The 17,500-nt window shown below is 46.8% G+C and overlaps 2 long non-coding RNA genes across 2 annotated transcripts; one reads left to right on the top strand and one right to left on the bottom strand.

The window, feature by feature from the left end:
* Positions 1–3,546: 3,546 nt before the first annotated feature.
* Positions 3,547–15,316, top strand: LOC117803838. The gene is made up of 3 exons (XR_004627971.1): positions 3,547–10,484; positions 11,208–11,459; positions 14,931–15,316. It is a non-coding gene; the product is annotated as an uncharacterized LOC117803838 (long non-coding RNA).
* LOC117803839 lies at positions 10,641–17,440 on the bottom strand. The gene is made up of 3 exons (XR_004627972.1): positions 16,387–17,440; positions 13,345–14,425; positions 10,641–11,017 (listed from the first exon to the last, which is right to left on the bottom strand). It is a non-coding gene; the product is annotated as an uncharacterized LOC117803839 (long non-coding RNA).
* Positions 17,441–17,500: the final 60 nt, after the last annotated feature.

The following is a 17,500-nucleotide window of genomic DNA, read 5'->3' as shown; positions in this document are numbered from 1 at the left end:
CTGGTTTGTTTTCTGTCCCTATACCTTCGCAATTTCATAATCGTTTTGTGTGCAGATTTTTGAGTCTGGATTCTTTCACTTATCAGTTTATCAGAAATTCATCAAGGGTGCTGTGTGTATCAATAGTTTATCCTCTTCCGGTTGAGCAGCCTTCTGTAGTGTGGATAGAGCGATTTGTTTTCCCATTCACTCACTGAAGGATATTTGGCTTGTTTCCGGTTTGGGGAAATGGTGAATAAAGCTGCTGTAAACACTGAAGATAGGATGTTTTGTGAACCTACTTTTCAGTTCTCTTAGGTAAATAGCTGGAAGTGAGATTCTGGGTTATACAGTAAGCTCGTGTTCAACTTTTGAAGCAACTGCTGTTTTTCCAAGTGTTTGTACCATCTTAAATTTCCACTGGCAACATATGAGAGTTTACTTGCTTTGAATCCTGACCAGAACTTGGTATTAAGTTTTATAAGTGAGGACATAGTGGTATCCATAGTTTTAATCTGCATTTCCCTATTGACTGTGATTTGAGTAATGGGCTTTTATTTAAAGTTTCACTGGAAGTTTGAAAAACACTGGACTACTTAAATCTCTCTAGTCTGACCACTCTGACATCCCAACTTTCAATTCTGAGACTCTACCTGGAGGAATCTTTTTTCTAATCTTCTCTTCATTCTCTCCAGAAGCAACTCAAATACTACTCCTTCAAGGGTCCCCCTCAGTTAATGTCTGCTCCTACCCTTGCAGTTTTTTCTTAGAAATTTCGGGCCACTTCTGCATTTGGTTTAACATTTGTTGTGTGATTGCTTGATTTACTCCACCTGCTCATGTTGTCTCTCCCGTTATATTATTAAAATTCTTAAGTACAGAGCTTCTTCTAAGTGTGGGCTTGACCAGCCCTAGTGTGTGTGGTCTGTGTGGAAAGGTCTGCATGACCCATCTGAAGGCCTGTGTGCTAGTTCCCTTCTGCCTTAGGCTTACCCTGTGAACTTGGGTAAAGCATTTCATCTTACTGGGTCTTTCCAATCTCTAAAATGGGGATAAAAATACAGGAGTGTGTGTGTGTGTCCACAATCCACGGTTTTGCTTCCTGCATTCAGTCACCCACAGTCAACCCTGGTCTGGAAGCAAAGGTTCCTCTTGACGTAGTCGGGCCGGTAGTAGGTCGTCACTTTGTCACATCATTCACCCAACTCCATCTCATCATGCAGGCATTTGATCATCTCACATCACCACAAGGGTGAGTGCAGTACAAGATATTTAAAGAGAGCACAAGCACATAACTTTTATTACAAAATAGTGTTACAACTGTTCTATTTTATTATTACTGTTGTTTATCTCTTACTGCCTAACTTACAAATTAAATTGACACTCCCTGGCTTCAGGCATCATGGGGAGTCTTAGAACATATTAGCCATGGAGAGAGTGGGCTCATACTTGTTCCACTTGATGTACATCCTGCAGAAAAAGCACCTCTCCTACTTTCGTATCCCACAGCACAACCTTCATACCCACATCATATCACAACTCATGTTTTATTTTACTCCTGCCTGGTTCTCCTGCATTCCACCTGGAGCTCTTTGCTGTCAGAGATTTTGTCTTATGCACTTTTATATTTCTAGCATGTGAGATAGGAGCTTCAGATATGTTTGGGGAAAAAAGAGAGGGAAGAAGGAAAAACAGTGTCGTGAAAGTACACTGTCACTTGAAGGCCATATGTGAATGGTGAGCAGTATGACGCAGTACATTTCCGCCTGTGTCTTGTTTACGAGGCACACTGTGAATGACAACCCTGTTCCTCCTAAACTACTGGAGAGTTCCACAGTGACGATCCCTTTTTTTTTCGAGACAGAACGTGTGCAGGGGACGGTACAGAGGGACAGGGAACATCCTAGGCAGGCCCCACACCCAGAGCGGAGCCCAAGACAGGGCTTGATCTCACGACACTGAGATCATGACTTGAGCCAAAATCAAGAGTCAGACGCTTAAGCAACTGAGCCACCCGGGTGCCCCCATGACAATCCCCTTAAAAAGCGTACATCTCATGTGTGTACCTGGAGGAAGCATTAGTGCAATCAGGGCTCACATGTGGCTATAACTTGCTGCCCTTGCTTACTGTGGAATCAAGGAAAATTCATGGTTAAGCGACAAGGGAATGAAGGAACATCTCGGGTGCTAAAAATGAAGAGTGAAAGGAAAATCAAAGTTTCAAGTTAGTAACTGAGCTATGGCAGCTCTGGGGGCCTTTGCCTATTTACAGCCTCTGTGGAGACAACAGATGAGGCCTGGGTGATTCCAGGATTTTAAGTGGGATCCTAAGCCCCTGTCCAGAGCTGGACCCCAGAGGGCTAAACCCTCTGTGTAAAAGGTAAACTAGGTAAACTATCTCTGCTTGCTCAGAGATGCTGGGCTGGGAGTCCACGGAAGCCAAGGTGACTACAGTTCAAAGGAAGTAGAAAACTCCAACACCGAAAACTGAGGTAAATACCTGCAAACAAGCGTTTGGAGATATTGAAAATGACAGAGTAGACAGTTAGCTACATAGGAGCCTGAGGCAAGGGCGGTGGTAAACAGTGGTTTTTGTGATCCCCCCACCCCCGCCGCCAGCTATCAGACCAATAATAGCAGGCGTAGTGCGCGCACTCTCCTTCCCAGCCCATGTCCTACAAAAACGCAGTCTTTATATTTACACTGCGGTTTTGACAGCCTCCATCCCACCCACGGAGGAAGATGGCCACGTCCCTTGGAGAACCCTGTAGGGCCAAAAACTCATCTGACGGGTGACAGGAGTCCCTTAGATGATTAGAAACCACCTCGATCGGAGACCACCCTCGCTATGACCCACAATCTATTACACACCCCTAATCCAGTGAGGCTGCCCCCTCTGGGCGGGCCGTTCTCCCACCTTGAGAGCGTACTGTCCTTCATAAACTGCGTGGTGCTTGCAGCCTTCCTTCTGGCTGTCTTTACTCGAGCGCGGACCCTTTCGTAGGGAATCCAAGCACCGAGACTCGCATTCCCACAGCGCTCCATCTCCCTCTGGTGGCAAAATCCCTGGATGAGATCCTTCCAAGCCAAGAATGGAAACGGACTCTCCCTCACAGGAGAAACGCAGGAGGTCAAACGAGAAAAGCCACGAAACAAAAGCCCTCTTTTCGAGCCTTCTACGGAACCTACGGTCAAGAAGACCTCATACTGCTGCCTGTAAGGGTGGATGCAGGGCGGGAATGCAAACTGGGGCGGCGGCTTTGGAAGAACTCAAGCCTAGAGAAACAAAACCCTCAAACCCAGACTAAGGCTCTGAGAGACTCCCTGGGAGGATGCATGTGGCTGCAGCCCCCGCTCCACCCTTTCCATCTTCACGCTCCGGCCTGCCGGCGTGCTCCCGCTCCCCGCAGCTGCCCTCGGGGCTGCCCGCAACCGCTGCTCGAGTCCTCCACGGCGCCAGCGACGGCCAGCAGCCCGCAGCAACACCGCCAAGGACCAGCGCCGGCCGCGAACTCGGCCCGGTCGCCGCCCAGGGACGGCTGTTCAGGTGGGTCTTCCGGCGCCGGCGGGAGCGGCTCCGGGGCGGGGTCTGCGCACGCGCGCTGGGGCCGCTCTAGGACTTCGGGAAGACGTTGGATTCTACGGTTGCTCTGCCGCTGCGCTGGGGACAGAGAAGGCGGGGCGGGTCTCAGGTGGCACCTCCTGTCTTTCCTCTCTTCGGTCCTTGACGCAGGAATTGCGGAGAGGCCCCCCCCCCTTTTTTTTAGCAGATTTTTTTTTTAAGATTTTATTTATTTATTTGACACAGATAGAGACAGCCAGCGAGAGGGGGAACACAAGCAGGGGGAGTGGGAGAGGAAGAAGCAGGCTCATAGCAGAGGAGCCTGATGTGGGGCTCGATCCCACAACGCTGGGATCACGCCCTGAGCCGAAGGCAGACGCTTAACCGCTGTGCCACCCAGGCGCCCCCGGAGAGGCCCTTCTTTGCCAGGCGGGTCGTAGATACACCGGTGACAAAACAGCCGCGTCCCTTACCTGCGGATCGGAAATCCCTGCACCTGTTCCAGCGTCGTGGAGGCTTGGCGCTCCTGAAGGTGGGGGGGCTCGGCCCGGTGGGATGGGAGTGGCTGACGTGGGGTGGCTGGTGCTGGTGCTGGGACTGGGGGTGCCCCCCGATATGTGACGAGATCGGATTGGGTGGCCAGGGCCCGGCAGGCGGTGGAAGCAGGGGGCAGGAAAGGTGGGAGGACGGCGGAGGTTGCAGGGACAGAGCCCCGTGGTTGTTGGTGAGCCAGGTGGCAGAGGAAGGCTCAGGTAACAAGTCCTCAGATTTTTCTGACTTGAGCGACTCGGCCCACCAGGGTCCTGAGAAGAAGAGCCCTCGGGGAGGGGTCTGGCGAGGAACCCAGCTCCGAGTGTGCAATGCCTGGAGCTCACCCGCACACACGGAGACGCGATCTGCGGTAGGCAGGAGAATCTGGGTTGTGGGCATAAATGTGAGGGGTGGGTATTGACGCCTCTGATACCACTGGAACACACAGGTCACCCAAAAAGACTTGAAAGGGAAGAGGCCCTTGTGCCCCTGTGGCTTCTTAAGGTCTGAGCATTTGAAGAAGGTGGCATCCTGGGGTCTGAGAACTGTTGGGGTGTTCCTCAGTGGTAAGGGCCTTAAAGCCTATGGGGCTGGTTCCGTAGAGACCCTCATGGAGGGAGGCCATCAGGACCCTAATGTTGCTGAGGACTATTGGGATCGATGGAGAAGGAGAAAACTGAACTTTACTTCTGGCAGATAAAGTGGGCATCTTTTGAGTGGTTGTGCATGGCTGTGGTAGAAGATGAAACCCACAGCATGAGCTCAGAAGCTACATGTCAGAGCCTGGGTCTCATCACTGACTTAAGGAAATGCTATCTCCTCAGCACTCAGAACTCACTTTGGGCCTTAACCTGGTAAAATGCACTGATGATGATGACAGTACCGGCCATCCACTGAGCACCTGCTAGGTGCCAGGTGGTGCCAAGCACCCTACATGCACCAGGTAGATATTAACATCACCATTTACAGGTAAGAAGACTGAGGTTGAGGGGTTACACAAATGATCCGTGATTATATAAGTGAACCCACATCTGTCTGTCCACCCCCCAAAGCCCCAGATTTTCATAATGCGTATAGTTGGTCATCTGTGCAGACAGAACAAGAGATTGCGGGTGTGTTACTAAATAGTTTGGAGTCACTCTAAACTTTCTTCAACCCTAAACTTATTGCCCAAGAGGACAAGAGAATGTAATTTTAATTTAGTAAGTGGAAGCCTGATCACTCATCAGAGAAAGTCTGAGGAAACCTATATTCAGCTTAGATTCCACACCTCAGAGGAAAGAAAAGGGACACATAAAGAGCCAGACATGGGCAGACACCATCCAAGCTCTGTCCCAGGGCAGCTGTGGCTGGGGAGTAACAGCAGTGACCACACATGTGACTTGATCCTTATTGTGGAGATGAAGCCACACTGTCCATGCTCAGAGCCCCTGAGAGTTGAACCCTCAGACCCACTTGCCAAGTTCTGACTCCCTGCTTCCCTGGAACCTTGTGTACAAAGAAGGATGCAATCCTAGTGGCAACACTGGCGCTGCAGACACCCGACAGGCTCCAGCAGGACCCACATTCGTGTCCTAGTTGTCTGCTCTTCTATGTCTGCTTCCTGGAATACAGGAGGCGTCTCAGCACAGGAATGAACCAGTCTGCAGAGCTGAGGAGCCGGCCTGGGCTGGTGAGCATGTCTCTGGATGGCCTCCCTACTGGCTTTCCATGCTCCTGACCAGACATAGACCCCACTCAGCCCCAACCTGGATGAGATCTTTACTCTCAAGTCCCACGAGAAGGAAACAGAGCATGAGGTTTGGGTAATCAGGAAATTGATTTACAATGTCTGAGTAAGCCTCCATATTACGCTTGGGTGGCAGGTGAGATGAGCCACACAGAGTACCTCCCAAGACGCCTTCACACCCCACATTCCTATGCAGCCTGAATATGAACTCTGAAACCCTCTGTGGGCAATGCCTCCCTCCTTCTCAAAAACATCCCGAGGCCCCCCAGCTTCTAGGACTGAATCCACACTCTCCAGGAGAGCCTGGAAGGCCAGGCCCTGCCCCACTTCCCAGTCACATTCCCATCTTGCCAGCATCTGGGAAAACAGGATTCTTTCCACCTTTCGTCTCTTCATGTGCTACTTCCGCCTTCTTATGCCATCATCCTACCTGTTCTCCAAAGCCTGGTTCCAGTTCTTCCTCATTAAGCCTTCCTGACTACAGCCACTATTCCCACTGTGCTCCTGTGGTACACACGGCAGGACAGATGGTGGGGAGAAAGCAAGCCCGTCATCAGTGACCTAAGGAAGTGCCTGTTTGTGACAACATCTACTTCTCCTGTCCCTGTGAGGAGCCTGGAATTGAGGGCAAGACTCAGAAATCCCCCCACCTCCTTCCTTTTTGACAAGTGTAAGGCAACAGCTTGCTCTTTCCACCAAGGACTGGGCGTGTGGAGCCCTTGAGCACGTGTGATGTGGGCCTGTTTGCTCTCATTGGGCTCCTCAAGAGGAGGCCCCTGAAGACAGGCGCACTTGGGTCAGTCTGTGCCACTGTCTGGTGGCAAAGGAGGGCTGGTCACATGCATTTCACAGCCAGGTGCCTCTCCAAAGGCTTTCCTCCTTTCTCCTAGGATTGGGCCTAAAGGAGGAAATCTAATCTGAAACTACATTTTCTCAGGGCACCTAGCTGGCTCAGTTCGAAGAGCATGCGACGCTTGATTTTGGGGTCGTGAGTTCGAGCCCCATGGTGGGGGTAGAGATTACTTAAATAAATAGATATATAAACAACAACAACAAAAAAAGAAACTATTTTTTCTCTCATTAAACTTTGTCTTAATGGGTCTCAAAATTCTGTGACAGATTTTTGGTCAAGTTGTTTCAACTAAAAAGTACTGGAAAAAAAAAAAGATCCACAAAGCATTCTCCTTTCCTTCTTAAGGTTTTACGAATCATTGTAATTATGAACCAGTCTTTTACTATTCAACTTAAATGGCCAATTGTGGCAGTTCTGAGACATTCTTCCACCACTGGTTAAGGATGGATTTGCAGGTATTAGGGACAATATTTCTTTAGCCTACTCTGCTTTCTGAGAAGACTGGGCGACCTTGCCAGCTCCAGCAGCCTTCTTGTCCACTGCTTTGATGACACCCAAAGCAACTGTCTGTTTCATGTCAAGAATGGCAAAACAACCTGGAGCCGGATAGAGAAGTTCTCAACACACAGGGGTTGCCAGGAACCATATCAGTGATGGCAGCATTAGCAGATTTCAAGAATTTGGAGTAATCTTCCATCTTTTTCCCAGAATGGTGATCCGTCTTCTTCAACTCAGCAAACCTGCTGGCGGTGATCTGTGTGACAGCCCTGCACAAGTGCATCGGCAGCACTGATTTGGCCCAGATGGTTTCAGGATTGCTACCTGAGCCATGAAGCCTGCTGCTTCCATTGCTGGATCATGTCAGCTGTCCCCAGCCATACTGCCACGGTGAACATCTTTGGGACGCAGGTTCTTGACATGGAAGCCCACACTGTCTGCAGGAAGAGCTTCACACAAAGCCTCATGGTGCAATTCCACAGACTTAACTTCAGTCATAACATTGACTGGAGAAAAGGTCGCCACCATGCCAGGTTTGAGAACACCAGTCTCCACTCAACTCACAGGGAGAGTACCAATACACCAATTTTTTAACATCCTGGAGGGGCAGACACAGGCCTTGTCGGTTGGACAAGTTGGTGGTAGATGCAGTCCTGAGCTTCAAGCAATGTGGTTCCACTGGCATTGCCATTTTTATAGGTGACTTTCTATCTCTTCTGGCTGTAGGGTGGCTCAGCGAAATCCATTACGTAAACAGCAACAATTAGTTGTTTCATACCCTGCGTCTAAACCAGAAGGACGTGCTCATAGGTCTGTCCATTCTTGGAGATACTTGTTTCAAATTCATCACCAGCAGCAGCCACAGTCAGGAAGCACAGTCAGCCTGAGATGTGCCTGACATCATGTTTTTGGTAAAGTCTCTGTCCTGGGCGATCAGTGATGGTCATGTAATACTTGCTGGTTTCAAGTTTCCAGAGGGAGATATCCATGGTGATACCACACTCTCATTCAGACTTCAGTTTGTCTGAGACCCAGGCATCCTCAGCCCTTTCCCATCTCAGCAGACTCAGATTTTTGATGGTTCTTTTGTTGATCAGATCACATTTGTAAATCAGATGGCCAAGAGCAGTGGACTTGCCTAAAGCTACATATGCAAAGACAACAATTTTGATAGGAGTCTTTTCTTTTCCCATTTTGGCTTGGATTTAGGAATGGTTTTCATGATGCCTGTGTTCTGGGAGCAAACTCATTGCAGAAAAAGTTGGAAACATTTCAACGATCGTGTTGTACAACCAACCGTTTAGTTATATCTATAGTTTGAAGTACTTTAATGACCTTATTGTATATATCATTTAATTCACCTTATTTTTGGGAGGTGCTTATTTTGGGAGGCTTGATTTAGAATGAAGTGTTCACTGCGGCCAGTACTTCCATTGGTTCACTCTGACGAAAACTCAGGTGCTACATGGAGGTGGGGTTGACACCCGTTCTACATGCTTTGAGGTTTAAGAAACTTAGGATAGAAATGTAGAAAACTGTCCTGGTCCTCATGTAGGTTTCATGAAGACCCTGAGTCATTGCTCATCATTATTCAGGATGAAAAAGCAGCTCCAGGGACCCAACACTAACTCTAGCAATTTTGCCCTTTTCTATGAATCCACTTGGAGACTTTTTTCTCTGCCTGCTTTTCTCTGCACATTGTATTCTGCTCTTTGGGATTAACCACATCATAGATCACTAGCCTCCCCTAGAGACGGTGTGAAAATTAGTTAAAAGGAAATCTCACTTAGAATGGAGTCCGGCGGCCAGCAGGGGGAGCGCTCCTGTCAATTACACACCCAACAGGGACCTTCCAAGCGGCTACTGCTTTAGCTACCACTTGACTGCCCTGCCGGGGAAGGAGGAGGGTTTCCTGCTCCCTGGCAGCAGTGGAGCCAAGGAGGACAAGCCACTACACTTCCAGCTCCCAGTTTACTCCCGGACTTCTAATTGACAGCAGCGCCCAGCTCCCCCTTTCCTCTGTAAAAGAGCTCTGCTCTCCTTTGCTCTGCAGACCTGCCTGTGGATTTGCCAGAGCTCGCTCGTTCCAGGTTGCAATTCCCTGCTGTTCCCGAATAAACCCATTTTCGCTGGTAAAATAACTGGCAGTTTTATTTCTAAGGTTAACATGGGAATAAGGCTATCTTTTTCTCCATCCCACACCCTGGTCTAAAGGCAAAAGGCCACTTATAGAGCATTGCCCTCCATGGATGAGAATTGTTGGGCAGTTTGTTCAAAGGGAGTGACTGGCAATGGTGGGCGCCCAGAGTTTCACCTTCTGCCCACAACACCAAACCTCTCTTGAAAACAAAACAAAACAAAACAAAGACAAGAAAAGCCCCTCCTATCCATCACATCCTCTGTGAAGTATCTGGTTGCAAATAAGGTGTGAGTTCCAAGTAAATGCTTTGCCGGCATTCATTACATCCATAGAGTTCTCTCCAATAGGAACTCTCAGATGTTGTATAACAAGCAACAGTGAAAGGCTTTCCCACCTTTGTTGTATTCCTGGATGTGTCTTCTTCCTGTGTGAAGCGTTTCCCTCTAGGAGGGAATCATGTGGTAGTGCCTGAAGCCAACTCACACTGAGAGCTTGACACATTTATTGAATTCACATGTATTCTCCATGGTATGAATGACCTGATATCTAATAAGTACTGAGCTCTGACTGAAGGATTTCCCACATTCGCTACATTCACTTCTCTCCAGAGTGTGTTGTGTGCTGGTGAATCAAGTGTAACATCTGAACAAAGCCTCTCCTGCACTTGGTACACACAAGGGTTCTCTCCAGTGTGTTCTTTGATGATTGACCAGTATGTTTGACCAAACACACCTATCACACTTACAGGGCTTCCCTTCAGAATGTATACTCTGATGGTGAATCAAGTGTGGTGGCTGACTGAAGCATTTCCCACACTGTTTACATTCAGGTGTTCTCTCTTGTATGAATTCTCTGATGTTTAACAAGCTTTGGTGTCTCTCTAAACCCCTTGTCACGTTGATTACAGTTTCTCTTCACTGTGAATTTTCTGATGTTGTATGAAGATTGAGTCTTGATTAATTTTTCCCCATACTCCATACATATGTAGGCTTCTTCCTAGTATGAATTTTCTGGTGTTGAGTAGGATGTGAGTACTTGCTGCAAGACTTCCCACACAGATTACATCCACTGAACCCTAACCCACTGGGACCTGTTTGGTGTGCGTTCTGGATTGAATCACATGGAAAGCATCTGCCACGTATCCTCTATTGACCAGCTCCCTCTCCTGCTGGGTCCCTCTGAGGTGCAACAGGTTTGTGCCTAGAGTCAAATTTTCCCCAAATTTCCTACGTTCCTGGTATTTCTCTGGTCTATTAGTTTTTGTTTTTTTGTTTGTTTTGGTTTTTTAAAGAGTTTATTTATTTGAGAGAGAGAGACAAAGGGAGAGGGAGCATGAGCAGGGAAAGGGGTGGAGGGAGAAGCAGACTCCCCACAGAGCAGGAAGCCTGATGCGGGGCTCCATCCCAGGCCCCTGGGATCACGACCTGAGCTGAAGGCAGACACTCAAGTGACTGAGCCGCCCAGGTTCCCCTGGTCTATTACTTTTGAGAAGGAAGCTGAACACTTGCCCAGAACCTCTCCTTCAGGGAAACAGCTTCCTCCTGGCCTTTACTGTGATTTTTTTTCCACAAGTGCTCTGCTCTCATCTCAGCCCCACAAGGTTGTTGAAACTCAAACACCTCTGGATTTACCATTAAAAATTTTTGTGAGTTACTTCTTATAATTCTTCTTCAGAAGATTTCTCCTTTGGAGTTGACTGTTTGTGCTTTGTCTTGACCTGAGAATCTGAAACAAAGAGTAAAAAGTTAAAGCTTCCTTGTGAAAGGAGAAAGAAAGTAGTTACTCTTATGACTAAGCCAAATCAAGTTTTCATGCAGCTTGTACGTCAGCCTGATCGGAGCTTTATCCCTTCTGTTGAAGACTTTATTCCATTTTATCTTGAATCACAGTTAGTTGTTTGTGTCCATCATTCTAGCTGGACCTGAGACTCCGAGGGCAGGTGCTTTCTCATACTGGTCTCTGCAGCGTCTCAGTGACACTGCACAAAGCAGGTGCTGACTCCAAAGAAGCACACGAATGCGTCACACAGACGTTCGCGGAGGGCCTTCCACGTGCCAGGCACTGCTCAGTGCTGGGATTTGGTGATGGCTGAAGACCTTGCCCCCTGGAACCGACATGCTAATGAGGAGACTGACAATAAGCAAATAAATATATGGCAGCAGATCAGGTAGGGACAGAGAATTCCTTTGAAAACTGGAATGTTCTCCCAAACCCAAATGCAAATACCACGAAGACAAGGACTTGGCTTTGCTTGCTCTCCACCCCAGCACCTAAAAGAATGCATGTACACAGGTAGCATACACAAACCATTTGTTGCACGAATGAGTGAGAGAATGGGAGGCATGTTGCAAATGTAAACACAATGCAGAGTTCTGTTTATACAGCTGACCCTTGAACAACACAGGGGTTGGGGCACCAACTTCCCATGCGGTTGGAAATCCACATACAACTTTTGACTCCCTAGGAACTTAACTACTAATGGCCTGCTGGTGACTGTAAGCCTTACCTATAACAGAAACAATCAATTAACACATATTTTATATGTTATATATTACTACTTTCTGTATTCTTACAATAAAGTAAGCTAGAGAAAATAAAATGTCATTAAGAAAATCATAAGGTTAAACTATTGAGATTACACCAAAATAAAAAGCTTTTGCTCAGTGAAGGAAACCATCAGCAAAACAAAAAGGCAACCTACTGAATGGGAGAAAATATTTGCAAATGCTCTATCTGGTAAGGGGTTACTATCCAAAATATATTCTTTTTTTTTTTTTTTAAAGATTTTATTTATTTATTAGAGAGCCGGCGAGAGAGGGAACACAAGCAGGGGGAGTGGGAGAGGAAGAAGCAAGCTCATAGTGGAAGAGCCCGATGTGGGGCTCGATCCCATAACACCGGGATCACGCCCTGAGCCGAAGGCAGACGCTCAACCGCTGTGCCACCCAGGCGCCCCCCAAAATATATTCTAAAAATTAGTTCAACACCAACCCCCCCCCCAAATAATGCAGTTAAAAAATGGGCAGAGGACCTGAACAGACAATTTTCTAAAGAAGACATACCGATAGCCAATAGACACATGAAAAAATGCTTAACATCACTAATCATCAGGGGAATGCAAATCAAAATGACAATGAAATACCACCTTTCACCTGTCAGAATGGCTAAAATCAAAAACACAAGAAAAAAAAAACCAGTAAGTGTTGGCGAGGATGTGGGAAAAAAGGAACCCTTGTGCACTGTTGGCGGGAATGTAAATTGGTGCAGCCACTGTGGAAAACAGTGTGGAGGTGCCTCAAAAAATTAAAAATAGAATTGCCATTTGATCCAGTAATTTCACTACTGGGTATTTACCCAAAGAAAACAAAAACACTAATTTGACAAGATATATTCACCCCTATGTTTACTGCAGCATTATTTACAATAGCCAAGATACGGAAGCAGCCCAGGTGTCCATCAGTAGATAAGTGGATAAAGAAGATGTGGTTATATACACAATGAAATATTACTCAGCCATGTTGCCATTTGCAACAACATGGATAGACCTAGAGGGTATAATTCTAAGTGAAATATCAGTCAGAGAAAGACAAATACTATATAATTTCACTTATATGTGGAATTTAAGAAACAAAACAAATGAGCAAACAAAGCAAAATAAGACAAAAAACAGACTCTAAAATATGGAGAAGGAGCTGGTGGTTGCCAGAGGGGAGGTGGTGGGGAGATGGATTAAATAGGTAAGGGGGGATTAAGAGTACACTTATCGTGATGAGCAATGAATAATGTATAGAATTGTCAGACAACAAAAATGAAAAGATAATGTGAAAAAGAAATTCATATTTATTTACAGGTTTAACAATCTATGCATTGATAATGATGAAGCAGCAATGTGATTGCTTTATGGCTGCCTAGTATAACTGGTATGGTTACTTCACATTAGCTTAGTCTATACACCAATAAGTGAATTGTTATAAAATATGTGTGGCATATAGTATTATAGGCATATTCATAATACAGTACTGGAAACTGTTACTTTAAAAAAAACCACTTACCTGTGATGATAGGCTGATACGCATTTTCTCCAATGAGGGGAGAGAGCAGTGTACCGCGCAGTAATGTAATTCTTTGAAAGCGATGTTATAAAACAGAAAACTGACACATTAATTTTATATTATCACGCACTTTATGCTTCTGTAAGGATTGGCTATCTACTTCCATACGAGTCTTGCCCACAATGTTCTGCCTGATGAATACCTAGTCGGTGATGATGACACAAAACGTCTCATGCAGCTCTTGCCGTTCAGTTGTTAGATTTTCACGAGGACACACACATGCACAACAGGCAAGTTTGCTAACCATAGTGCATGATGATGATTTACTATTCATCACGTGGAAGCACATCATCCCCAAATTCTTCATCTTCCTTGACGTCACACTGGGTGGGCTGAGAAGGCGGGCAAGCAGAAGGCTTGGCATTCTGTCTCAGGTGGCAGAGGTGGAAGCAGCAGAAGGGGAGGCGGGGGAGGGAGGCACGCTCAGTGGAACCCTCCAGAAATACGTCATCATTTCCATCTGACTTTTTGGCTTTCTCATTTCTCTGAGGTGTTTTGTGTAAGTGCCAGTCTTTCCTCCACTGCTTAATTTCAGTGCCCGTATCGCAGAAGCGTCCATGTTGTAAAAGAAGTCAAAAGCAGTCTTGAGTGGTCAGGACCCTTCTGTTAGATCCCCTAACATCAGTCTGTTTTCTGCTCTGCTGCTTGTACATCTTGCTCATCATCTGGCACTGGTTCAGAAGCACTCATCTCCATCACATTGTCTTCTGTTAGTTCCTCTGGTGCAGTGTCTGTTGGCTTTTGAATTTCTGCAAGATCCATATCTTGAAACCCTTCACCCCTCACCTTTTTTTGCTATAGCCACAGTCTCATGGTTTCCTTGACTGGCTCTGTCGTAAATCCCGTGAGGTCACGCACAACATGTGGGTAGTTTTCTTCAGAAAGAATTTATCGTTTGGAGCTTGATGGTTTTCACAGCCTTTTCTATAACAATGATGGCATCTTCAATGGTATAATCCTTCCAAGTTTTCATGTGGAGTTCATACTGGGGTTCTCTTCCATACTGCTGACAATCCTTTCCCTAGAGTACCATGTATAGTGAGCCTTAAAGGTCCTCATGACCCCCTGATCTAGAGGCTATGCCGAAAAAAGTTCTTGGTATGTGGATTATCTCATCTTCCTTTGGGGGATGGAAAGACCCATGTAACATTACATTATTGGTACTGACCAGAAAATTTCTGACTAAGACTAAATTTCTGGGGCAGGGTGACAATGCAATTAGGTTAGGGATTAAGCCCTAGTTTGGGGACTGGGCCTAATATGTCATTTTGGGCCTGTAGCTTTCTTTTTATCAGCACTGCAGTAAATTTTATGCAGTTATGATTTAGATCACTTAGATTTCTCCTGAATACAAATGGTACCATTACGGTCTGTGAGTATTTGTGTGCATAAGTTTTGACAAATTTTAACTTTTTAAAGTAGATTTGTGTGTATTTTATGATAGCAAATGATAAAATAGACTAGTACTTACATATATTTTATACATTCTTGATATACCTAACATTTAAATTTTTTTATATTTCTAGGCTACACAGTTTGTCTGCCAAGTTTTTTCAAATCGTCACAAATCTCCAAAAAATTTTCTAATACATCTATTGAAAAAAAATCCACGTATAAGTAGACTCACACAGTTCAAGCCCATGTTGTTTGGGGGTCAACTGTAAACATTGTGAAACTGAATAAAGGAGACTCTGTTAAGATGCGTTGGGAGGCCAGCAGAGGGAGCTCACCACTACTCGCCTGGAGACCCAACAGAAAAGAGATTGTACCTTGCAAGTAGATATGACTTTGTACCCCCTTTCCTCTATAAAAGAGCTTTGCTCTCCTTTGCTCTGCGGACTTGCCTATAGTTTTGCTTTAGCTTGCTTAATCTGAATTACAGTTCTCTGCTGTTACTAAATAAACCTATTTTTGCTGGCAAAATAACTGGCAGTTTTATTTTTAAAGTTAATATTGTTAATTATTTGTAATCTCTTACTTAACAGAACATAATTTTCATTTTGCCTTGGTAATGATTTGCACTTCAATTGTTTCATCTGATGTTAAATTTCCATCTTGGTTTTATTTGGGATCATCTCTCCCCCTAACATATATTTTCCCATACTTTAATTTTATCCATTATATAAGTACTTCCGCCTGTGTTTGGCAGGAAGTGGGGACGGAGAGTGGAAACACACTACTAGGTCTACATCTTTTTCTGGGAAACCTTCATTCACCCTCTCACTTCCCAGCTTACAGTTACCCAGAATGGTGAAGGGCAAAGGATTATGGAGCAGTCTTTGGCCACTTCCTAGAAGCCCTGAAAATAGGTGTTTGCACCTTTCTAGGATATGTGGACATGTATTATCCGCTGTCTTTAGCTAAAATACTAACATCCTATTGTGTTACATGCAGATGACACACAAAGTCACATCCTCTGAGCCCAAAACTTGGACATCCAGTGCTTCCATCAATAAAAGCAACTCAGACTCAACATGTTGGATGATCCTGACAGGGCAACCAGATGCCAACAGGAAAAAGTACACTGGAGTTAGCAACCAGTGACCTAAACAAGGATGTGTTCCATGCAATTGGAGGGTGAGAAGAGAAGGGGACTTCTGAGCAGCACAGTCACCAGGGAGCCTGAGGGGGATGTGGAGTTAAAGGGGTCTTTTGTTTTGTTTGTAGTGAAAACTATCAGAGTGTATATGTATGCTCATGGAAACAGTTAAATAGAGAAAGACAAACAGATGATTAGGACAGTACATAGCAGAATCCTTGGGAATTCAAGAGGGAGTGGGTCCAGTTCACCAGGGGAGGGACTGTCTTAGGTAGGAGCCGGGAAATAATGCTTGTACATCATCAGGAGGGCAGGTGAAGGGCAGGGGATGGGTGTGGGTGGCCCTTTGGGTCTGGTGATAAGAAGAGTTTTGGTCTCATCTGGGTGGCTCAACTAGAGAGGCCTGAGAAATTGTGATGGTCATTGGAGAGTGAGAGACTTACCCTACTGGAGAAAATCCCAAGATTGCAAGGAAGTGTGAAGTACTCGTTTTAAGTTTCAGGTGAAGCCAGCCAGCCTGGTTGTGTGATGTTTGTGCAGCGGTCGTGATGGGGATGGCTGGGTCCATCCGGGGTGGGTTTTCTCAGGTGCCTACTGCGGAGAGGGAGCTAGAAACAAAGTAGCAGAGACCGCTTGTCCCCGCGTATGGGTGTGAAGTGTGAGGATGGTCCGCATGGGAGGTGCGCGCGTGGTGAGCTAGTCCGGGTCCGGGTGCTCCCGAGGAGAAGCATGCGAGCCGTGGGGCGCGCCGTGAGCGGCGGGACAGGAAGGAACCCAGCTGACGGCTTCGGAAAGGGAGCTTCCAGCCCTTTGCGGTTTCTTGAGGGCGGAATGCAGGGTGTGGCCACAGACTGGGTGGTGTGGGCTTCTGTGTTCCGTTGTGGGAGAGTTTCAGGCTGTTCAGCTTCCAAATGCAAGTCAAATACAACTTTTAGAAATGGAGGTAGGTAATAATGATTTTTGAAAGCGTGACGAACAAGCTAGACGCATTAGAAGCTGCGGAAGAGAGCGCTGGTAGGGATGAGGCTGTACGTTACCGGCAAAACGACGGGGAAACACAGGCCGTCCAACCTGTTTAACAAATGACGAGAGAGACTACGAGAATGGAGAACCAATGTTTTCAGAGATAATGGCTGATAATTTTCCAGGATCCAGAAAAAGGGAAATCTGAGATTCAGGGGTCGGATATATGATTTCAGGAGGTAAATTACACCAAATCCACACTGAGACGTCCGAAACGATAACTGCACCACCGAAGGGAAATGGAGAAACTCCACAGCGACCGGAGAGGAAAGGTCCGCAAGGGTGCGGACCGAGGGACGGGGAGGAGAACTACGGCGTCACCTGGGGAGTGGACGCCCCGCCCGGCGGGCCCCACCCCACGGGGCTCTGAGAGACCGCGCGCGGCCCCGCGCCCGCCTTGTGGGCGGAGCCCCCGGGACCGCGCTCCCGGCTCCCGGCAGGCCGTGCGCGCTCTCGGCCGGATTCCGGCTCCCGGCATGCCGCACGCTTGCGCACGCGCACCGGGTTCGTGGCGGCGACCCCTGGCGGCGGGAG

This window comes from Ailuropoda melanoleuca, chromosome 9, assembly GCF_002007445.2.
Source record: "Ailuropoda melanoleuca isolate Jingjing chromosome 9, ASM200744v2, whole genome shotgun sequence".
Taxonomy (NCBI): Eukaryota; Metazoa; Chordata; class Mammalia; order Carnivora; family Ursidae; genus Ailuropoda; species Ailuropoda melanoleuca.
Note: the sequence above shows the minus strand (reverse complement) of the source record. Positions and strands in the feature narration are given on the sequence as shown.